Source organism: Amphiprion ocellaris, chromosome 11, assembly GCF_022539595.1.
Source record: "Amphiprion ocellaris isolate individual 3 ecotype Okinawa chromosome 11, ASM2253959v1, whole genome shotgun sequence".
NCBI lineage: Eukaryota > Metazoa > Chordata > Actinopteri > Pomacentridae > Amphiprion > Amphiprion ocellaris.
The window spans coordinates 5,112,722-5,134,611 of NC_072776.1; the positions used below are offsets into that span (position 1 = coordinate 5,112,722).

Here is a 21,890-nt window from a genome sequence, read left to right on the forward strand (position 1 = left end):
AATGTGTCAGCTACTTTGGAAAAGCAACAAAAAAAAGTAATATAACTTTTTACCAACTAGTCATAATCTAGAATCCTGAATAACGAGTTCTAAACTGTTCCTATTTTATGTTGAAAATATTAATTATCTAGAAACTACAGCAGTCAAATGAATAAAAAGGATTAAAAGTGTTTTTTTTAAATAAAGCGTTATCTGGTGTTGAGATCTTTCATGGTTGTTTCTCTATTCATTCAACAGCATTTTGGAGAAGATTGTGTTATTTTGGATCAATTTTGAGCCATTTTTGAGTCATTTTTGATAAATCCTGAGTTATTTTGGATAATTTCTGAAGCAACCATGGTCTCTGGCAGAAAAGTTATTTTTTTAATGAATATAAAGCATTATCTTGTGTTGACTTTTTTCATGGTTGTTTTCCTGTCCAATCAATGGTACAAAATCCAAAGATACTGAATTTCTAAGTATATAAAACAGGGAAAAGGACTGATGTCCTCCCTAAAAGAAAGACTGCATCAGTTCAAAAAGGCATTTGTAGTAATTATGGTGGAAGCAAAGGAGGCGTCTGGGTTATTGCTCCAAACCAAACTCTCATCACCAGAGATGTCCCTCCACATCGTTTCATCCAGCAGCTGTTACAGATTCTTACAGAATTCAACATGCTGCTGTTTCTGCAGGTTCACAGTGAAGCTGCCAACAGGTTTGTAATGAGGGGGTGGATGGATGGGTCAACAAAACATCACACTGGACCAAAAGAAACTCACTTTGGTATCTTTTAACCCAAGCTATGACAGTGAAAGTCCACATACCGTTAACAAATTAGTCCTTTAAACACAAATCATGATCCTAAACTTAACTAATATGTGTTTGTATGGAAATCCTCAACCACAGGTTATGTTATCATAACACAGATTTATTTTCCTGTAATAGCTTTGAAAGGCACTAATCTTTTCGGAGCTTCCATATGTTCTACTGCAATGTATTTTTTGCTTAACTTTAAGGATTTAAGGAAATCTTCATATTTTAGAGGCTGTACCAAGCAAACAATATTTACCTATACCAGCAAAATGTAATTAGCGTTAACGAATTAATTAGGACTTTAAACCCCAATTTATTATCTTTAACTAAACTTAAAGTTTGTGTTTGCATGGAAAAATGTCAACCATGGAGTTGTTTCATGATCAAAACAGATTTAATTTCCTGCCATAATAATTCCATAATAATTCCAGATCTAAAAAGCTTCTAAATGTTCTAGTGCATGGCCAAACACTTCATTTTTTTTTTAATTTGAAGGACTTGTTGAAAAGCAGGAAATTTTCACATTTTAGTAAAAAATAACATATATCAGTAAAAATGGAACTAGCATTGAATAATTTACATTTTAATAGTGATCTTTCCCTCCACTGGAGGAAAGCCTCGATCACAGCATTGGTACGTCATAAAAACACATTTATTATATGGATATTCTATAAACTTTTTAGTGGACCAAAGTGAAAAATCCTTTTTTTTTTTTTTTTTTAACAGGTGCTTGCCATGATTTTTTTTTTTTTTGTTTGATAACATTGATCCATACCATCTGGAAGTTTTTGGCCTTTAATGGGTTAATAATTAACAAGTTAACATGTGCACTGAAATAAAGTCATTTTTTAAAAGGGTTCCCTCTCAGATTGTCATATTTCTTTCATTTACTTAAACTTTTGCTGCTGCAGCTTTTTGTGTCGTCTTCCAGAAAACGACCAACATAGATTTAATGTTGAACTGAAATAAAATGTTGATTTTAAGGCTTAAAAGTCCCATATTTCTCCATGAATATGGAGCAGTATAAAGTAGTATGAACATGCGTATTAAATACTGTTCAGTAAGTTTGGTGTCCATCCTGCTGCATTAGTCAGAAGAACCCGGCTGAGTTATCACTCGGACCATCTCAGTTTTTCCATGACAATGAGAACAAATCCAGCTTACACTCATTTCTGTTTTCTCTCAGACTCTGTATGTGTGAGAGAAAGTGTCCCTCTGTCCTCACTCTATAAAGGCTTGATCTCTGCCTCTGTTGAATATGTTAATCCATCTGCCGGTCCCCCTGCTCTTTCTCTCGGCCCACGAGACCCCCACTGCCCCGATACCCTTCCCAAGTAGGGGAAAGGGGATCTGGGATACTTCAGCCAGGCTTGGTGGGCCAGGACTTCATCCCCCTGGCTGATTATGTGGTGGAGAGAAGAGGGAGAAGGAGAGTTTGCGGGGCGTAATCCTATTGACCATCCCTGTCCCATATGGTGAACGCACTGGCCTCTCCAGCGGTACAGTCGCTGGAGTGGCGGGGACAGCTTGCCTCTCCAATCAGGACACATTTCCTCTAAAGCCCGGCCGTCTCACTCTCATGTGGGATCACTGGTGTGGAAAAGACCAGAGCTGTTTTGTTGGTTTGTCACAGAGATGGAGAGTTCAACACGACGTGATTACGGTTTAATTACACGTGTACATGTCCGTGTTCTACGAGGAAACATGCTAGTTGAACATGCCATGAACGGGCTGCACTGAAAATACAAACAATCAAAAATAATTAGCCAACGTGGAAACTTGTGCTTGTTTTACATTTTATCAGCATTTTATGATTATATTTTTTGGTTTTGCTTTCCAAAGGAAAGAAAGAGGAGATCTAGAGCACTTTGTTCAGGAGAAAAGAGAGTGGATAATAGGAGTCAATCTAAATCTGAATCCTTAGAGAATAAGAGCAGATTTCACAATGCATCAAAAATCTGTTTGTTCGATATCTTAACAGATATTTAACAGAATTTCCACTTGAGGATCAATAAAGTATTTCTATTCTATTCTATCTTCAAAACATTGGTTACTTTCATGGCTTGTTATTATTTATTTACAACCAAAAGCTGTCAAAAATCTATATAAATGTACGCAAACGTGCGATATTATGATGTGGCAAGTAAATGCATCATTATTTTATCGTTGGGTATTATTTATTTTGAACAAAAAGCAATAAAAATCTATTTAAATTTGGTCAAACATGCTATATTACGAAATCTCAAGTACGTATATCATTAATAATTTTTTTGCACTAAATCTTAATATTACTTGAAATTATATAATTTCTACCAAAATCTGGTCTTCAGAAACCAACATTAATGTTCTTTTTTTTGAACAGAACAGAATAGCTTTATTATCATCATACATGGGGGCATGACAAAAATATAATATTTACATATATTTATAATTATACATATTTTTAAACAATATGCCACTTTAATAATAATTAAAATGTAAAACGGACAGACCCATCAAAAAACGACTTTTGAGCACTTTAAAGGTGTTTTTTTTTTTTTCAATAAATGACTTAAATGACTTTTAGCTCAACTGTAATCTAAAACAGTGAGTTAAAGTGTTTCTTCCGGTGCATAATTGTTATTATATTATTATAATTATTAACTCAATGCAGCATTCACTGCAAGCTCTCCCTATTTTATTAACCCATCATATCAGGAACAGGACTAGAGGCCGGCCGGTCGGGGATCGATGGTGTGTGTTTGTGTGTGTCGGGGGTTTGTTGGGGGGTCTGGCCTTGTGTCAGCGGCAGCAGAACGTCTGTTGGGTTCTGGTGGAGGTGTGGGAGTCGGTGGGGGGCTTTTTGTCCGAGGACCACTGTTACAATCCCCGTTGTCCATTCAGCCCCGGCCATGTCCATCGGCATATGGTTGATCCACCCCCAATGTGTTCATGTAACCAGAAAATGCTGCTTTCAGGGACCTGCATTCTCCATCAAGCGGGTGAGATTAAGATGTAATGTTGCTCTCTCCCTTCACAACTGGGGGCCAGTGGAAGTGACGGGGGAGAGGGGGGCGATTAGGAGCCTGCAGAAGATCCCCCCGGGGCAAAGGAGAGCGGGGCAAGAGGGGATGTCAGGCACGTTGGTGTTTCCCCACAACAAAGAATGGGAATCGTGCAATTATGTCACTTGTTTTGATTAGAGTTTAAACATGAGGTAATAAATGAGTATAATAGGACTATTTTAAACACAAAGAGGTGAAATCTTTCAGCTGTTTCAGTTTTATTGTAACTGTTCACTTGTCTTTGTGCACTTTATGGAAGGTCTGTTTTTAATCACAACCAGAAATACACAAAGCCAGCGTCTTATCTAAACTACCTAAATGCTTTTTTTTTTTTTTTTTTTTACTCTTCAAACCTCATTTATTTATCTGTATTTGCACTTTACTGGAATATTCCTAAGTTGTGTTTTAGTTAGGGGTAAATATTGTACTTTTTATGCCAAGCTCTTTGTTCGACAGTTTTTTCAGATTCAGATTATATTGATGAATCATATCAATAAAAACTTTAAATGCTAATAATTCTGCACTTTAACTGTAGTAATATTATGAAAGTATTTCTACACTGTGTTGGTGCCCCTTTTCCTTCAGCTCTCAGTACTTCCTCCCCCACCTTCCCAACATGTATTTATGTTCATTTTAACACTTGCACCCGTTAGAAAGCCGACCACAACGACCTGTGAACACAACTCTGACACCTTTAGAGTTGATTTGACATCAGCAAACACCTCCTGCAGGAGCAACAATCAGAATAATGCATTTGGAGTTATGTTTGTTTCCTGATGATCCCTGACTGGTTATGGCCCATGTAGAGCCACCATTTTTACACTTCACTTTTGTTTGGTTCTAACAGAAAAACTTCTCCTCCATTTTCTGGGTTACCACGGTGATGGGTCCAGGCTTATCCCATCTGTGATTGGTTACTTAAGAATGAGCCCCAGTTGGAAAGCAATAAAATAAATGGAGAAGATGTGATGATCAGGAAGATATTTGTGATGAGTCACAAAAGTGATGGACTAGTTTTCCCCTAAAATGTTTAATTAAAATGCATTTTTGCTGACTGGGATTGTTGGGAGACGGGCCTCAAAGTTCAGATGTTGCGACTCATCTGTTGATAATTAAATGCAGTAAATCGAGTTTAACCTTCACAATCAGATGTCAGCAAAAACAAAGAGGAGGAGCGATGCAACTGAGGAAGCAATTAAATTATCTACAAGCATGTACACTTACATTTAGGATCTGTTGACCCCGTATGATCCCACTGCAGCCTCAGATCCTCAGGTGGATCCTTCTGGTCATTCCAAAGTTGAAGTTTAAATCTAAAGGTGACTGAGCGTTCTCCATCAAGATCTTCACTTTGGAACCACCTGCCAGGGGAGATGAGACCTGCAGAGTCAGTAACTTCTTTTAAATCCCTTCTGAAAGCCCACGTTTACAGACTTGCTTTAATGTGAGGTTTACTTTTAGCTTTACTTAGTTTTAGTGTTTTATTCTGTGTTATGTCCTGTTTATTTTAGATGTTCTCTCTGGTTTTATTTTACATTTAGCTGCCTGGTTCTTTGGTGTGATGTCTCTCTAATTTTTTACTTTTAACTCTAAATCTTGTTCTTCAATTTTCAAACTGCCTAGTTCCCTTGTTTGTTATGAGTGCTAATCTAGCTAATTATTAATTTATTACTATTTATTTTTACTTAAGTGCACTGACTTGTCTCCTATATCTTGTCTGATTGTCTGTGTTTACATGTTTTAACTGTCAAAGCTGTTCTTAAGGCTGCTATAGAAATAAAGTTGTTATTATTATTATTATTATTATTATTATTATTATTATTATTATTATTATTATTATTATTATTATTATTATTATTATTATTATTATTATTATTATGCATTGCCCCTTTCAGACGTGCACTTTAGTTAACCTGACAACATCTGAACGTGTCGCCTCCATATCTAGATGAAGATCCTGGTCAGTCAGGTCTTACTATGTCGGTCTTTGAAACATTTCTACTTTCAGCGCAGCACAGGAATTCATGAAACATCTTCTGTTCTGTGGATAGTTAAACTTCATCCTCTCTGTTGCTTGTGTTTCCTCAGCTGCCTCGTCTTTTATGGAGGAAATCTGTTCAGTCTGAACTGCATCTAGTCATATTAATGAACAGGAACACCAAAGCAACTGTACTTTGGGTCTGACTCTGTCTCATAACGAAGGAAATCACTACTAATGTTACTGATTGAATATTCTCTGTAATCAATAAACTGATCAGTTTTCTTATTTGTTCTATCAGCTGCAGTAACAGCAGTTTAAACGGACCAAACATAAAAACAGATTTATGGGATTTCTGCATCAACAACTAAATACATGTCGGTTTTCCGTGGCTTTAGTTTTAGTTGAATCTAAACTACGCTGCACCGCAGATGTCCACCACGTTCCACCTGGACAATTATTTATGTTGCACAGTGCGCTCACTTCCTCTTTTGATGCTGAAACACCAAGCGTGGAATCCGATTACTCGATTAATCACCAGAATAATTGATACAATGCTGGATTACTAAAGTAATGGATAGCTGCAGTCCTACTGTTGTCACTGACTAAATGGTAGCCTCCTATTCAGTGATTTCAAAATGATATTTAAAGTTATCCAGATATTGGATATAAAGCAGGACTCAAGCTAATCAGACTTCCATCAGTGAAATATGACATTCAGCAGCAAAAGAAACTCTACAAAGGGCTCCAGTTGCTGCTTCCATCGACTATAAATCTGGTTTTCATCCAACACCTGTTTCTACAGACTGGGACTCTTCATGTCAAGTCAATTGATCTTCATGTGTAAAACTGATGGAGTGCTCCTTTAATGGAGCAGAATGCAGCATTGTTGGCCAGATATGACCAATGCCAATCAAGTTAAAGAAAACAGGAGTTCTGTGATTCAGCACTCCAACATCTCACCTCTATTCAGCGCTAACCTTTCTCTCTCCACCTCTGCTTTACTCTGGAGTTCCCACAGTTTCCCACCAATGGAGTCGGTTTAATAAGAGCAGCTTATCAGGAAGCCATCCTGCTACTTCCATTGTCCGCCTCGTACACAGCAATTTCTCACCAGAACCCACTTAGACTCATAAACACACACTAAACTCGTCTCTGGCCTGTCAACTTCATTTGGCTCTGACATGAAGAATGGTCACGCCCTCCTCTAATGAGAACAAATCTCTGCTTTCTGTCTCTCAGTTTTCCTTCCTTCACTCTCTCCATCTCCTCACCCCCCCTCACCCCTCCAGCCTTCGCTTCCTGCCTTTTGATATGGTAGCCATCTCACTCATGCCACCAATTAGCAGCATAATAGAGCAGCAGGCTGCAGCCGGCCGACTGCTCGGACCTCAGATCCACGGCTGAAGGCCACAGGGCAGATGGAAGGACAACAGTGAGGTGTTCGAAGGTCCTGGAGGCCAGACTGGAACTCCAAAGGATTTAATCACAAATACACTTTTCTATACTTGTGCGGAAAAACTCCAAAATTCAGGAGAAAATTTTCAAGATCTCCAAAGTTTTGTGTCATGACTTCAGCTGATCAAGTGAAAGTTTTCAGTGTAAAGAGAACACCCGCAACCTTCAGATCATTAAAATGGTCAATCTAATAACGAGAGATGTAAATTATTTCTTGGATACCAAATTCTTCTACAAAGGCAACCAGAAAACTTGTGTTTCTGAACAACTAAACTGCATTCAACAAAAGGACAAGACATTCAACCAGAGGATGTCTGTTATACAGCAGCTTTAGCGTCCTGTGTTTTTCAATTTAGTGCATTTCTTTCTTGATTGCAAACATTTTTTTTTTTTTTTTTTTTTTTTTTTACAATCGGCGATTTAAGTTTTTTTTTTTCATTTTGCTTTATTTGATTATCTTGGAGGAGTGAGAGGAGGAAATGGATGGAAAAGACCGTTGCTACCGTTGCTCAGTGGAGTTCTACTAGCGGAGCAACAGAGCCAGACAGATATTGTTTACTCCCAACAGGAGCCTCTGATCTTACTGAGATCTCAATAACTGCAGAATTTACCTCCATCAGCTCAGTCCTACCTCACCTCACTCCTCCTTCTCTACGTTAACATGCTGCTGTGACAAATTCATTTCCTATTAAGATCAATAAAGTATCTATTCTATTCATTCTTAATGACATTTTGAAGGGAAAGTAATTCTGCCAGATTATATTTGTTTGTAATTTATCACAACTATCTTTCTAATCATCTATCTTTCAGCGAACCAATCATACATTAACTCAGAAAATGGCAGAAGCGCGTCCAACATGTAGCTAAAGGGTCGTATTTAATCCAAACTGTGACATTTTCCTGACCAGTAATTTTGGTGCCCACTTTTAACCAAGTGTGTTATTTTCTTAAACCCAAATCTGTAGTTTTGGTGACTAAACTTAACTCTGAATAAAAAAATGACAGAAATTTAAACTTCATTCTGAGACTGACGCTCCATCTCAGGACAGGAATTCTCAGATCCAAACCCCAAACACAGATATGCTGCTTTTTCAACCTGACCTTCTTTCCACCACCTCACTGCTCACAGATCGTTCCCAACAAAATTCAATTCAAAACATATCTGACAATGCAGTTTAGTTGTACAGGAACACAATTTTGTGGAGGCAGGATTGAGAATGGACAGAACCTACAGCATTAGAAATCATTGGAGCCCTACAACACAAGACTAGAAAAGAAACTGAACTCATTCTGTCTCATCTTGTAGTGTGTTTTATTAGGCTGGTTTGTGCCTCAGTGCCAGGCTCAATGACAGAAAATTCACGTGACTGAACTAAACTGATATTGATCAATAACAGATAAATAAACTGATAAAGAGCTTTTGTTGTGAATTTCTGAGGTTGTACTGCTCATATTGTGTCTAACTTTATCTTATCAAGCCACATTTCACCGTTATAGTTTCCTTATTTATAAAGTGAGTTCTTGAGCTCATGACTCCATATTGATCACTAAAAACAACACAATCCTTTGAGCAGTTGACTTTCAAGTGACAAACCGTCCCTCCAGTTAACTAAAGATTGATTTTGGCATCAGATGTGGATTCAGTTTTGATCTTAACTTTCAAAGTTTCATCATTTTTATCCATTTTGCACAACAACAGCTCGACAGATTGGAGTACAGTTTTCTATTCTTGGATTTTTAATTCTCAGATCTTTGCTGCAGCTTTGTGTGTGGTTACCATGGTAACAGGTGTTGTTCTCTCATCAACTTCAGGGTTAATAAACAACACACAATCGAAACAGTAATTAATCTTGAACTTTTCAATCAGATTTTGCTAGCTGACACTTCATCATAGTTCTTCATTTGAAACACTGCCTTTGATTTAGTTTAATTTTATTTTAGTCTTGGATGTCGTAGATGAAACTAAGGCAGCTCCGTTCTGATTGGTCCTGGTCGATAGCACACTAACCTATTATGTCTCGGCTCATTAAGACTGTGCGTTTCTGTTAACTGTTTTTATCCAGTGTGGTTCCCATCATCTGTGAGCTGAAAAGATCCGTTCAATGTAGGTTAATAACCAACGCAGCTTATTCAGACAAACACACCTCTGACTGTGTGTCTGTCAAATCTTTAGTCTTTTCAATAAGCTTGTGAGGTTTTACGCTTGATTTTCCCACTTTTTTCATACGCCACGGCTTACAAGAGCACATCTAAAATATTTAATGCACTGCTGAACGGTTTGGATTAAAAATGTTTCATATTAGACCGTCTCATACTCCAGTTTCATCTCCAACGGCAGCTAGTGTGTCATTAAAGGAGGCCATTGTTGCTGATTAATTAATGAGCATTTTTTTTGTTCATGCTAAACTGGGATTAGCATATTCATAAGGGCAGACATCTTTCAGACAGCTTTGAGCGAATCTGGCGGGTCTGTTTTCTCACTGTGTTCTTGTTTGTGCCCATACATAACCCCGTTTGTTGACCACAGTCCTACCCCATTAACTCCCATGATCCTCCATGTCGCAGACACACACACCGAAATGCAAAAGAGAGAGAGCGCGAGGGAGCGAGAGAGGAAGACGAGACACACTCGGCCCCGTTTTCACACTTGAGAGAGCACGCCCCCCGGATTACAGGCTAAATTGGTCCGGGTTACAAACTGATTACCATGTCGTGTTACATCTTTATTCTCATACATAATAAACAATGAGCAGCCATTAAAACATGTTGCACTCGGTAACCCCCCAGCCTCCATCCCCACCACACTAATAGCATTACAATAAAAACTGAAAAAGATGGAAAATCACATGCTGCAACAAGTATATTTATTTCCTTTAAGATTTAGTTTAATTTATGTCGATAGGAGTCTCTTAGTGCATCTTCAGATTCATGTTTGTGTAATGTTTACAGTCGAGGTTCTACAGAGAAACTCGGTTTAAAAATTTAGTGTAAATTACTTCAACTGAGCTTTTAGCAGATGACAGCACCTCTAACCAGAGATTTAACATGATTTCAAAAGCAGAAAACCTAAAGTTTAAAACATACATTCCTTCATATCAACCTTTTTAAAAATAATTTAAGATAAGATGATATATCCTCCTAAGACCTGCCGTCCACATATGTGGACATCCTTTTTTTTTTTCAAAAAGAGTGTATTGTTAATAATAACACTAATAATAATAATAATAATAATAATAATAATAATAATAATAATAATAATAATAACTACAATAATAACAAGATAAATATAATAAACATAATAATCAGATATTATTATATTTATTGGTGACTTTTTATCCCAAAGAACTGGAATAAATCTAAAATGCAGCCCAACCAAAGCTCAGATCGTAGGAAGTTAAGATAAGATCATTTAAGACATAACTGGTGAGTTTTCTCATAATCAACAAATTCGAAATATACATAATTCTGCATTAAAACAACTACTTTGACCATGTAAGTTTCATTTTTAGGCTCCAGTTATAAAATCAGAATGTATCTAAAATGTTATTTACAGGGTTTTTACATTAAGATGATGATTGATCATTAAATCTGCATTAGTAGTTAAAATATTGGTGCAGTGTGGTCATTTATGTATAGTTTTACAGGACGGAATAAACAAAAATCTGTAGTAGACCTAAAAAACATCCTCCATCCTACGCTGTGAACATCAGTACTTTGTCCTGATGCGACTCATGAGGCTGAACTGGAGGAAACAGATAAACTGTGATGTGAAAATGCTGCAGAAAGTGCTTCGATATAGAGAAAGGTTGGGGTTTGGGGTAAAATAAGTGTTTTGCTAAGATTATAAATTCCTCATTGTCATGGTTACAGTAAACTGGTGGTTGAGGTTTACGTGACGATCACAGCTAAAAGAAACAACACTGACTCTCTTTAAAAGAGTAAACTATGAAACAAACACTAGTTTCACATGTTAAAGTCCAATGTTTTGTCGACCCATTCAACCACCCCAACCTCCTCCCGATGCCATTTCTCTGGTTCTACAAATATGTCGCCTTACATAGCTGTCGTTATAATTACTGAAGCCACTAGAGTCAATCTGAAGCATGTCTTATGTTTAGCTCAGTGTCTCTCACCAAAACGAAACATCTTTGCAAAAAAAAGGATGCAAAAATGTGAGATGCTTATATTTTTTTAGAGACTATTTTTGTCACCAGAAAACATCCGAAGCTCAGTGTTTAGCGTTTACATGGATGCATTTGTACCCAAACCAGGATCTTTTTCTGAACTTAACCAAGTAGTTTGGTAACCAAACTAAACTAAGGAATTCTGTGGCCTAAACAAAACCAGACTGAGTGAAAACGCAGCCAAGTGTATAAATAATAACATGAGAGGGGACACCTCTCATGTCCCCTCTGATGCTGTTTATGTACAAAGGAAGAGGAATACAAAAATCCAGGTCAAGATGGGTTTAAAAAGTAAAAACACACCAACACATGTCAACACTGCACGCTCCTTAGAGCATGAAGATTCAAAAAATGTCTATAGCCCTTCAAAATAAAGGTCTTTTATATTTCAAACCCACCTTAAGTGCGTAGACCTGGATTTTTATGCTATTTTTTGTTATAACTCTTCTGTCCTCCTTTATCATTATTCTCTTCCATAAGCACAGTGCTCCTGTCTCTTCTCCCTAATATACTTTTCAAGGATTTTTATGGTATTTTTCATGATGTCAATATAGATGAAGGTCACCGAAGTTGACCTTTGTAGCCCAAAAGTGCCACATATCTACAGATCCTGTTGGAGTAATGACCTGTTTTATTATTATTTGTAATCTCCATCCATTTCCCTCTGCTTATCGCAGTTGGGTTGTGGTAATGTGTTTAGGTTTACGACACAAAAACACCGACTGTGTCTTTAACATACGTAGCGGGGACGTGGACAGTATTTAAATAACTTGTCTTTTTCTCATTTCTGGATGTTTTTCATAGTAATTAGAGCATTACAGTGTTCTTGTCCAGTTAATGATGCAGAGAACTCGTCTGCTGCGAGTCTGATGGGACGCTAAAAGGCCAAGTCTGACTGACTTATTTCTTCCTCCGTCCGATCTCCTCCCCGTCTCTCATCTCATCTGATCACCGAGTCGCAGCGACACCTTATTAGCAACGTCCATCTAACTTCCTCCGACCTGTTATTTCAATCTCCGGCCACACACACACACACACACACACACAGACACACAAACATGCATCCATACATGAGCTCAGATCGACTGGGAAGTGCGCGCACACACACACACACACAAAAACACACACAAACACACACTCGGCAGACTGACACACTTCCCTCCTCACCAGCTATTTGTTGCCTGTGACATCACATTGTGTGCTAAAGCCGTACTGGCACCAGGCTGCAGCTTCGTTAACTTTCCTCTTTAATGAGCGCTTTAATTGAGCTGTCTACCAGGCCACCTGTCGGCCCGCAGCCTCATTACCATACTAATGGACCGGGATTGTTGCTGCTCTGACAGCTCGGCCATAACGGGAGCTGAGGAGAGGGAGGGGAGAGGGAGGCCAAGTAGGAACAAGGACTGGATAGGAGGGATTTACTGAGAACACAAGAGGAACAAGAACAGAACTGACACTGGTTGTGCCACGAAAAGCCCCAAAACAGTGATTAATACATCTATCAAATCATGAAATCTGAGCCATAGAGCTCCACTGTAGTCCAGAAAGGCATCAGCAGCCAAACTGTTGCACTTTGTGACGTTTTCCTTCATACAACAACACACCAAAGTTTATATGGACTCAGCTCCTGCTGTCGATCTGCAGCTCAAACCGTCTCCAACCAATGCAGCATTTCATCGTGGAAAAGGAAGATGAGCTTCTAGCAAAAAGATCAAACTACACATGGGCCACCAATCCAGAACCAGAGTCTGACATTAAACTGGATGAAACTGAGATTGAATCAAATTGAGATTGAACTGGATGGGATAGAGATTGAGCTTGAATGAGACTGAGTTTGAACTGGATGAGATTGAGATTGAATGAGACTAAGATTGAATGAGATTAAAAGAAACTAATTTGGAATTGAATGAGATAGATTGAATGAAATTTTGCTTGAACTGGACGAGATGGAAACTGAATTAGATTGAGATTGAACTCAATGAGATTACGATTGAATTGGATCATCTTGAATTAGATGAGATTAAGATTCAATGAGAGTGACATCGAATTGGATGAGATTTAACCCTCCTGTTGTCCTCATTTACAGGCACCAAAAAATATTGTTTCCTTGTCTGAAAAAAATCCAAAAATTCAGCAAAAAATTCCCCAAATTTCTGAACATTTGCAAAACCTTCAGGAAGAAAATTCCAATAATTCCTTAAAAGTTTCCCTTAAAAGTTTTATTTTAAAAAAATCCCCCAAATTTGGCAAGAAAATTCTAGTAAATATTTTCAAAAAATGAGTAAAAATCTTCCAAAAAAATCCTAAAAATATCTAAAGTGATTACATATGTCAGTAAAACTTCTAGTATTGTCTTAAGAACATTCACATAAAAATCAACCAAAATCCAGCGAAATTCGCTGGATTTTGGTAGATTTTTTTTTGTGAATGTTCTTCTGTTCTGTTCTTTGAACATTTCTTTTTTTCCAAAAAAATGTTCAAAGATTTCCCATAAATGTTGAAAATGTGGAAGTGTGTGAAGTTTGCAGTGTTACAGCAGCAAAGGGTTTTAGCACAAACATGTCGGGAACATCAGTAGAAAACACAAATAAACCAAAAATATGCATTTGTCTGTAGGGATGTCCAGAGTTAATGTTTCAGAATGAAGTCAAGACAGATAATGGCATTTTCCAGTGATAAAAAGCACCAACAAATCCTGATATTTAGCTATAATCTGCCATGTAACTATCAGAATCAGTACTCCTTCATATAACTACACTGTGAAAACGGTAGAACTTCACACTGTACTCTGTGTGAACATTATTAAAAAGCTGAAGTCAGAGGATAGATACAAGAAAATGTCTTTTAGACGGAAACATACACGGAACATAAAATACAGCTGCTACACACTAAATATATTAAAAACAGTTAAAAAAAAAAAAAAAAAAAAAATCACTATGATGGTTTTTTGGGGGGGTAAAAACGCTGCCAGAATCTCTTTTTCTTCTTTGACTTTTTCTTCTTCTTGCTCTAGAAGCTGTTTAATCGTCTCCTCCATGTCTCTGTTATCAGTCTCCACCTCTGCTTTCAGCTTCTCCAGATGGCTGAGCTGAGTCCTCCAGTCTTCTTCTCTCTGCTGGTGTTCTTTAGCCAACATCTGGTTTTTGATGCTGTAGACCATCACAGCCAGAGAATCATCGAGATGGTTCAGCCTCTGGATGTCTTCGTCTTTCTTTTGGTCTTGGAGCTTCTTCTCCTCCCTCAGTCTGAATGAACGTTATCCCAGAACAAACACACTCCTTCATGCAAATAACAATCCCAAATGGCACTGGTCTACCTGAGCAGGAAAATACACCCCACCACATCACAAAAACATCAAACAATCAGGAACATCTTGAGGAACATGACAGTTGCCCAAGATCCAAACTTCCTAGACCCCATTCAGATCAAACATCAACAGGATGCAGTGGAACAAGTTAGATTCCCAGAGAATGCACTGGAGAACCCAGAGAACCCAAAGGGTCCATTGCCAACATCCTGGTCCAGGTCCCACAGGATGCCCCGAGAGTTCCTCTGGTCCGGACTCCATAGGACGCCCCGAGAGTTCCTCTGGTCCAGACCCCATAGGACGCCCCGAGAGTTCCTCTGGTCCAGACCCCATAGGACGCCCCGAGAGTTCCTCTGGTCCAGACCCCATAGGACGCCCCGAGAGTTCCTCTGGTCCAGACCCCATAGGACGCCCCGAGAGTTCCTCTGGTCCGGACTCCATAGGACACCCTGAGAGGTCCTCTGGTCCAGGCCCAATGGTTCAAAGCATTTTTGACCACATAAGGGGGCCCATATTAGGCAGGTGCTCATAATGTTATTCCTGATCGGTGTATGTTGCGTTTTCCAAAGACATACCTTTCGTATTATCCCAGCTGTACATAAAGTTACATGTATTTCCATGTTATGACTGTTTGATCTACATAAAAGCAACTGTAGACGTATTTAAAGTCATTTAAATGACCTTTCTGCACCACAAAACACAGACCTCCAAACCGAAATCTCTCCTGAGTAACTAGAAACTCAGAGGACAAACTTCCTTTTCTGTGTTTCTGGCTGTGTTGATGAGCGCTAATGTGACAGGGGAAAGCTGGCATGAGGTGATCTCTGCACAATGGAGGGAAAGGCACCACACTGGGCCGTTATTTTGCTCTTTTCCAGGCTCATATAAGCCCAGACAACAAGCCGAGTGAAAGTCAGTGCCAACAGAAGCTGTGTCAGCAAAATGAGACCGATTCAAGTCAAAATGAGTTTTTAATGCGTCCTGAGAAGAAAAAAAACCCCACAGGAACTCCTGAGTAACATCACAGTTATTTCATGTGTCGTTCTTTAAACAGAATCAGATTTATATTGTGACACCGGGGAGATAAACTCACGCTGTTCCTGGTGTTGAACCTACCAACTAGTACGTGACATTTCATTTGTTCCTCCATCTAATTGTCCAGCTTAATTTGTTTTGATTTAGGGATTCCAGAGACTCTTTTCCAGGCATAAAAAAACCACGAAGACAACAGAAAAGCTGTGGAAAGTGAATGGAAAAAGGAGGCCAAACAGGGTGATTACAAGTGAAAGGTGTCCATGGGGATGATGGACAGACTGAGGAGGAGGTTCTGAAGCTATATGCATTCAAGGATCCAGTGAATACGGCCGACTCCACACAGCCACATGCTAATGACGGCCACCATTTAATGTGTCAAATTCACAATTCCCTCCGTTCGTTCGTCTTTCTCCCTCCTCCGCGGGGCTAATTGCTAATTGCCCTCCTTTCTGACAGAGAGGCTTGTTGGGCTGAATTAAAACCCATATTGTGCCGTGCGTGTCCAACCTGACACGGCTAAAACAGCCCTAAACAATCAGCTGGACCACCTTCCACACGTCTGGAGCCATGTGCACGCTAAAAGACAAAATCCTGAGAAGAATCTGCATCAAAAGTGGTGGGCTTTTTTTCACCAAAATACCAAAAATTCTCATATAATTAATTATTGTGCCTCTTGGTTGTCCTGTTTGGGTCTGCAGGCAGCAGCATTTGTGCATTACTAGCATCATTTGTAAAGGATTCACGTAGAAAATGTGAAAAATGAGTGCATCTGGGCAACAAAATGTCCAAAAACAAACTCTTTACAGCTCTTCCAGATCAAGAACAAAGTAAACACTGTTCTCTTACAGCTCTTCATGTGCAATTAAATAATAGTAATATATAATATAACATGGTGGTAACCTGGGTCTTTTCTCTTGATGACTTTGAGTTCAATAACAGATGTAGCACTACTATTGTGTGTAAATCTCTACTCAGCCTGGTCCATTATCCATCAGATCACACTTGTGAATAGTGTACACACCTTTAATTATATCTTTATTTTTAGCCCTATTTTACTTTTGTATTTCTTGCTTTGCTTCAGCTGTATCCAGCTGTTGGAATGTTTCCCCAGTGGTGGATCAGTCAAGTTTATTTTATATTATCTAAACACACACTGCAGCAATGTTTTCTGTGTTCATTCTCAGATATCAAAAGTTTAATGCAATAATTGGGCCGACTGTGGCTCCAGAATGAGAGTTGCCAACAGTAAAACCTCTCTACCCCTCTATTTCTCTATTCTTCTACCTCTCTACCCCTCTACCTTTACTTCTCTACCCCTCTACCTCTTCTTCCCCTCTCAACCCGCCGGCCAGCAGCAGATGTTTCCCCTCACAGAAAGAGCTGGTTTCTGCTCAAGGTTTCTTCCCGTTAAAAGGGAGTTTTTCTTGCCACTGTCGCCTTAGGGCTTGCTCTGGGGGTTCAGGTCTGGGTAGAGACATTTGGGGTTGTTATGACCAACAACATGTCTTTTGAAATGTCTCGACATAACTGTGGATGTGGAATTTGTCCAAGAGTTTGCAGACGCCTCTAACACAGAGTCTGTTTCAGGTGTTGTTGCCCTTTTCGCCTCCATGATGAGCAATAGAAGAGCCAAAGAGCCCTTCCTGAGGGGAACAAGGTGTTCAGGAGGTGAGGATGGTCAGATTCAGGTCCTGACTCGGGTAGATTCAGGATCTTTTAGTTTAAACCACCTGCTGATCAGTGGTCAGAACCAAACACACAAAACACAAGAGGCCTGAATGAGCTGCAGACTTTCTAATGACCGCGTCAACGTTTGGAGAAACTGAAGTTGACTTCTGGTCATTCTGACAACGCAGGGAGGACATTTTAGAAAGTAAACATTTCTTTCAAAAGGCAGGAAGTGTTAATAAAGTGAGAAGATTTTGGAAAGTATATAGTGTTCTTTTCTACTTGAAAGGACAGATTTAAGTTTCAGCCTGAGAGCAAAGACATTAAGAGAAAAAAAATATTTTGTAGAAAGTAACTGAACTAATCTTATGTATGAAAACTTTTGTTCTTCTGAGGACTAGAAATATTTTACATTTAAATGTTTTTAATTTGAGAATAACAAGATTTCTGGAAATTAGGAATATTTTTAAATCGTGAGGGAATTTAAGAAAAGTTTCTGTCATGTTTTGGAAAGTGTGAACACAAAGTCGTGACATATTTCCAAATGACAGAACGGAGCAGGACGTTCATGTATTCTCTGACAGTTTTTAATTTTAGACTGAAAATGAAGCACAAAATCTGGAAGGTGGCTGGATTTTGCACAAATAATTCACAAAAAATAACTGTCCGTTTAAAACCACTTGGAGTTTTAGAACAAGAGAACACAAAGTGAGAAACTTTCAGAACATTGTGACATTTTAAAAAGCCTCCCGTTGTCTGAATCAATCTGAGTTTTAAACTGATGGAGGACATTTTATTTTTAAAATGTTTAAAATGACAACATTTACTGAAAGCACTCAGTGAGGACATTTTAGAAATTCCTTCTATACGTAACCACAAATAACCTAAACGTAACCTAAATGAATAGGAAAACAAGAACGTACCACATGACATCTATAAGGTCCCACTGACTGTGGATTGTGTCATTGTGCGTGTGTGTGTGTGTGTGTGTGTGTGTGTGTTATAGGTTTATAATGTTGTCTGAGCTGCTTTTACTGGTGCTGTTGCTCATCTGACTACTTCTACTGAAAAGCCCAACCAGGGATTGGAGTTGAAAATTAGCTCAATGCTATACACTCTATATGTAATACATTAGATGTGTTCTATGTTAATTGCATGTTCCCTGATCAAATAAATGGATGAATGAATGAATGAATGAATGAATGAATAATCTGACAGCAGCTAAAATCCTGGATGCTGTTCCTATAAACCCATAAAGATACTTACTGAAGCCTAATGTGTTCAGAAAAAGGAACTAAAAAGTCTGCTGTAGTGTAGCTGATAGCTGAGTGTGTTTACTTTCTACTTTGGTGATGATAAAACGCACATTTACCCCAACGTATTAAATCTTTTAACATAAGAATCGATTCCTTGAACAGAGACGTTGGAAGTGTGGAGACGTCAAAAAGAAGACTGCTTCTAAAAACCTGAAGCCTTCTGGTGTCTCCACCTCCTGATCTGTGTTTCTGCCACTCGAACAAACAGAGTTAATGTCATAATGAGCTCCAAATGGAGGTGGATGCTCAGAGAGCAAAACAGTCTGGAAAGCTGCCACACCGAGCGCCGTGCCAACAGTTTCACTTGGAGTGGAAAGGCCAGCGACAAATGCTTTGGAGGCTAAAAAAAATCATTCTAATAGAGAAGTCAAGTGTCTTATTTGTAATTTTAGGAGCATTTTTTATTCCTAAAGCTCCACCTTAATGAGGGAATTCTAAAACTGAACTATCACCGAATCCTGCCTCGAACCTGAGAGGATTCCTTGAGCAACTGTTCAAAAAAAGTGCGTTAAAAGTGCACAGCTTTGGCTTTCAAATTAAATATCTCCAAGCTCATGAATGGGTACGCCATTCTGATCATAAAAAACAACAAATTAAAGGAGGTCAGACATCAGCAGATATTAAATTATGAAGTATTCATTCATGATGCCTTGTTTTTGCACAAACATCAGGAAAGAAGGAAGAAGCCAGAGATGGAAAAAAAATACATGATGCTTCATTTTTTGGAACGAGACCGAGATGCAGCAGTTTAAAAGTTTGTCAATGCAACAGCTCAGTTTTACAATATGCAAAAATACTGACAAAATAAAATGAACAGAACCAAATCCAGACTAAAGTTCTCTCAGCTGGATGAGGATTTGTTTCCACTGTGGAGAAAAGCAGATAAACTGGTCTGGATCAATTGTGTTCACATCTACAAGAACATTACTGGAGTTTTATTTAGTAAATCTCTTGTATTTGCAGTTAAGTTAAAGTTAAGTTCTTTCTTCAGTTTTGTGTCAGTGGTGCCTGATTTTACATAATAACTGGTTTTAATACTAACATCTCCAACTAGGACACTTGTCCCATTAAATGTACAAGAATAAATTAATTTACATTAATCAGCATGAAAATCTGGGCCATTAAATAGGGATGATAGTTTCTTTGACATGGATTTTCTTCAGATGTTAAAAATTAATAAATACATAAAAATTTCTGGACTTCATCCTGTTTTGTTGTTTCCAATTTGAGTTTTATTACATTTTCTTTTTTTTCTTTTTTTTTTTTTTAAAGAAGCTGCCATTAAGACTCCAGTTAGTCTGCGATGGTTTCTGGGTTTCATTTGGGTTAATTACTAGTTCTAGTTCTACCTTATCTGATGTTATTATTACAGTGGGTACTCTGCTTGTGTTTCCAGTTGCTGGTAAAGAAAATAAGAAGTGTAGAGATATTTTATAGTCTATTCCCCTATTTAATCAGATATTGTTTAACCCTCCTGTTGTCCTCATTTACGGGCACCAAAAAATATAGTTTATTTGTCTGAAAAAAAATCCAAAAATTCAGCAAAACAACTCCCCAAATTTCTGAAAATGTGCAAAACCTTCAGGAAGAAAATTCTAATAATTCCTTAAAAGTTTCCCTTAAAAGTTTTATTTCTTAAAAAAAAAAAAAAAAACTAAAAATATCGTAAATAAAGTGATTACATATATATCAGTAAAACGTCTAATATTTTCTTTAAGAATATTCACAAAAAAAATCAACCAAAATCCAGCGAATTTCACTGGATTTTGGTTGATTTTTTATGTGAATGTTCTTAAGAAACAGTTTTAACATTTCTTTTTTTCCACCAAAAAATGTTCAAAAATTTCCACAAAAACGTTGAAAATGTGGACATCAGAAGTTTCACTGTGAAAATATATTTTTCCTCACATTTTCAAACTTTAAAACGGGTCAATTTGACTCGCAGGATGACACCAAGGTTAAAACGCTGTTATTTAAATGATTCCTTGTGTAAAGGGTGCAGCTCTGTGGTGCCCTCTGCTGGCCGGCTGCCTGTGATGCAGCCAGTGTGTGGTCTTCATGTGTGCTTGTGTGGGGTTGGTGTGAAACTGGCGTGTACCTCATGTTCCCTGCATGCCTTCCTGCTCTTGACTCGGAGGCCTAATCCTCTGATCAGCATGCCAGCCGAGGCCCTGAGGTGACGCCGGGCTGCAGACTCCCTCTCACATTGTTGCAGCCACTTGTGCTGCTGCTCTGCGACCTCGGCTCATTGTTGACCCGGGAGGTGGAGGTACGAGGAGGGGAGGCTCGCACATACCACCCCCATCTGCCCCCCATCCATCCATCCATCCATCCTCTCACCGTGACCCTGGAGGAGAAGCAAGACGCAAGACTTACAAAACTGTACGTTTGGTCAAAGAAAAATGACAGTTTGTTACATCTGACTGCAAGGAAAAAAATGGAGAAATGCTGCAAAAGACAGATTAATTGTAAAAGAAGACCAGAAATGAGTTGAATCCCACTGTCAGTGCTTGGATGCGTCAGGTTCAAGACAAACCACACAAAGCCGGGCTGAATGGACGGACTGAGGGAGTTACTTGGCACACAAACAATTAGCACTCATCCTGCAAAGCTCCGCCGAGGCCCCAAATCCCCACATTTGTCCAGACAAATTGAGTGGACCCCGGGTCTTGTTTGTGGACCCTGGGTCTGCTGGAGGGGGCTGGAGGACGGAGGGGCGTGAACCCTCCGACGAGCACGGATCATGGGAACAGGACAAATAGCATGTTCTGGTCAGAAGGAGCCTCCAAACTATTTTAAACTGGTTTTAGAACAGATGAGACGAGAACTTTAATATCCTGAAGGACGTTCTGGGATAGAAAACAAAATGAACTGAGAGGAAATGCAGAGCTGAATAGAAAACAGAGATCAGCGTGACACAACTGAAATAAGACTGGAATAGAAAAGTACGGTGTAATAGTAAATATGATAACATTTAACCCTCGTGTCGTCCTGCAGGTCAGAATTGACCCGTTTTAAGAAGATCCTCAGATGGCTTTATCCATTCCTTTATACGCTCCTAAAAAAAACTAAATAATGAACAACTACAGACAATAAGGTCAAATAACA

At 38.6% G+C, this 21,890-nt stretch overlaps 1 long non-coding RNA gene across 1 annotated transcript in view; it reads right to left on the bottom strand.

Moving 5' to 3' along the window:
* The window catches only part of LOC111574480 (uncharacterized), a 38,123-nt gene extending 16,997 nt beyond the window's left edge, over positions 1 to 21,126 (bottom strand). Inside the window, exons 1-2 of the long non-coding RNA XR_008603311.1 lie at positions 20,881 to 21,126; positions 5,061 to 5,197 (exon numbers count right to left, since the gene is read on the bottom strand). This is a non-coding gene — a long non-coding RNA (uncharacterized LOC111574480). The remainder of the gene's footprint in view (positions 1 to 5,060; positions 5,198 to 20,880) is intronic.
* Between the last annotated feature and the right edge of the window lie 764 nt (positions 21,127 to 21,890).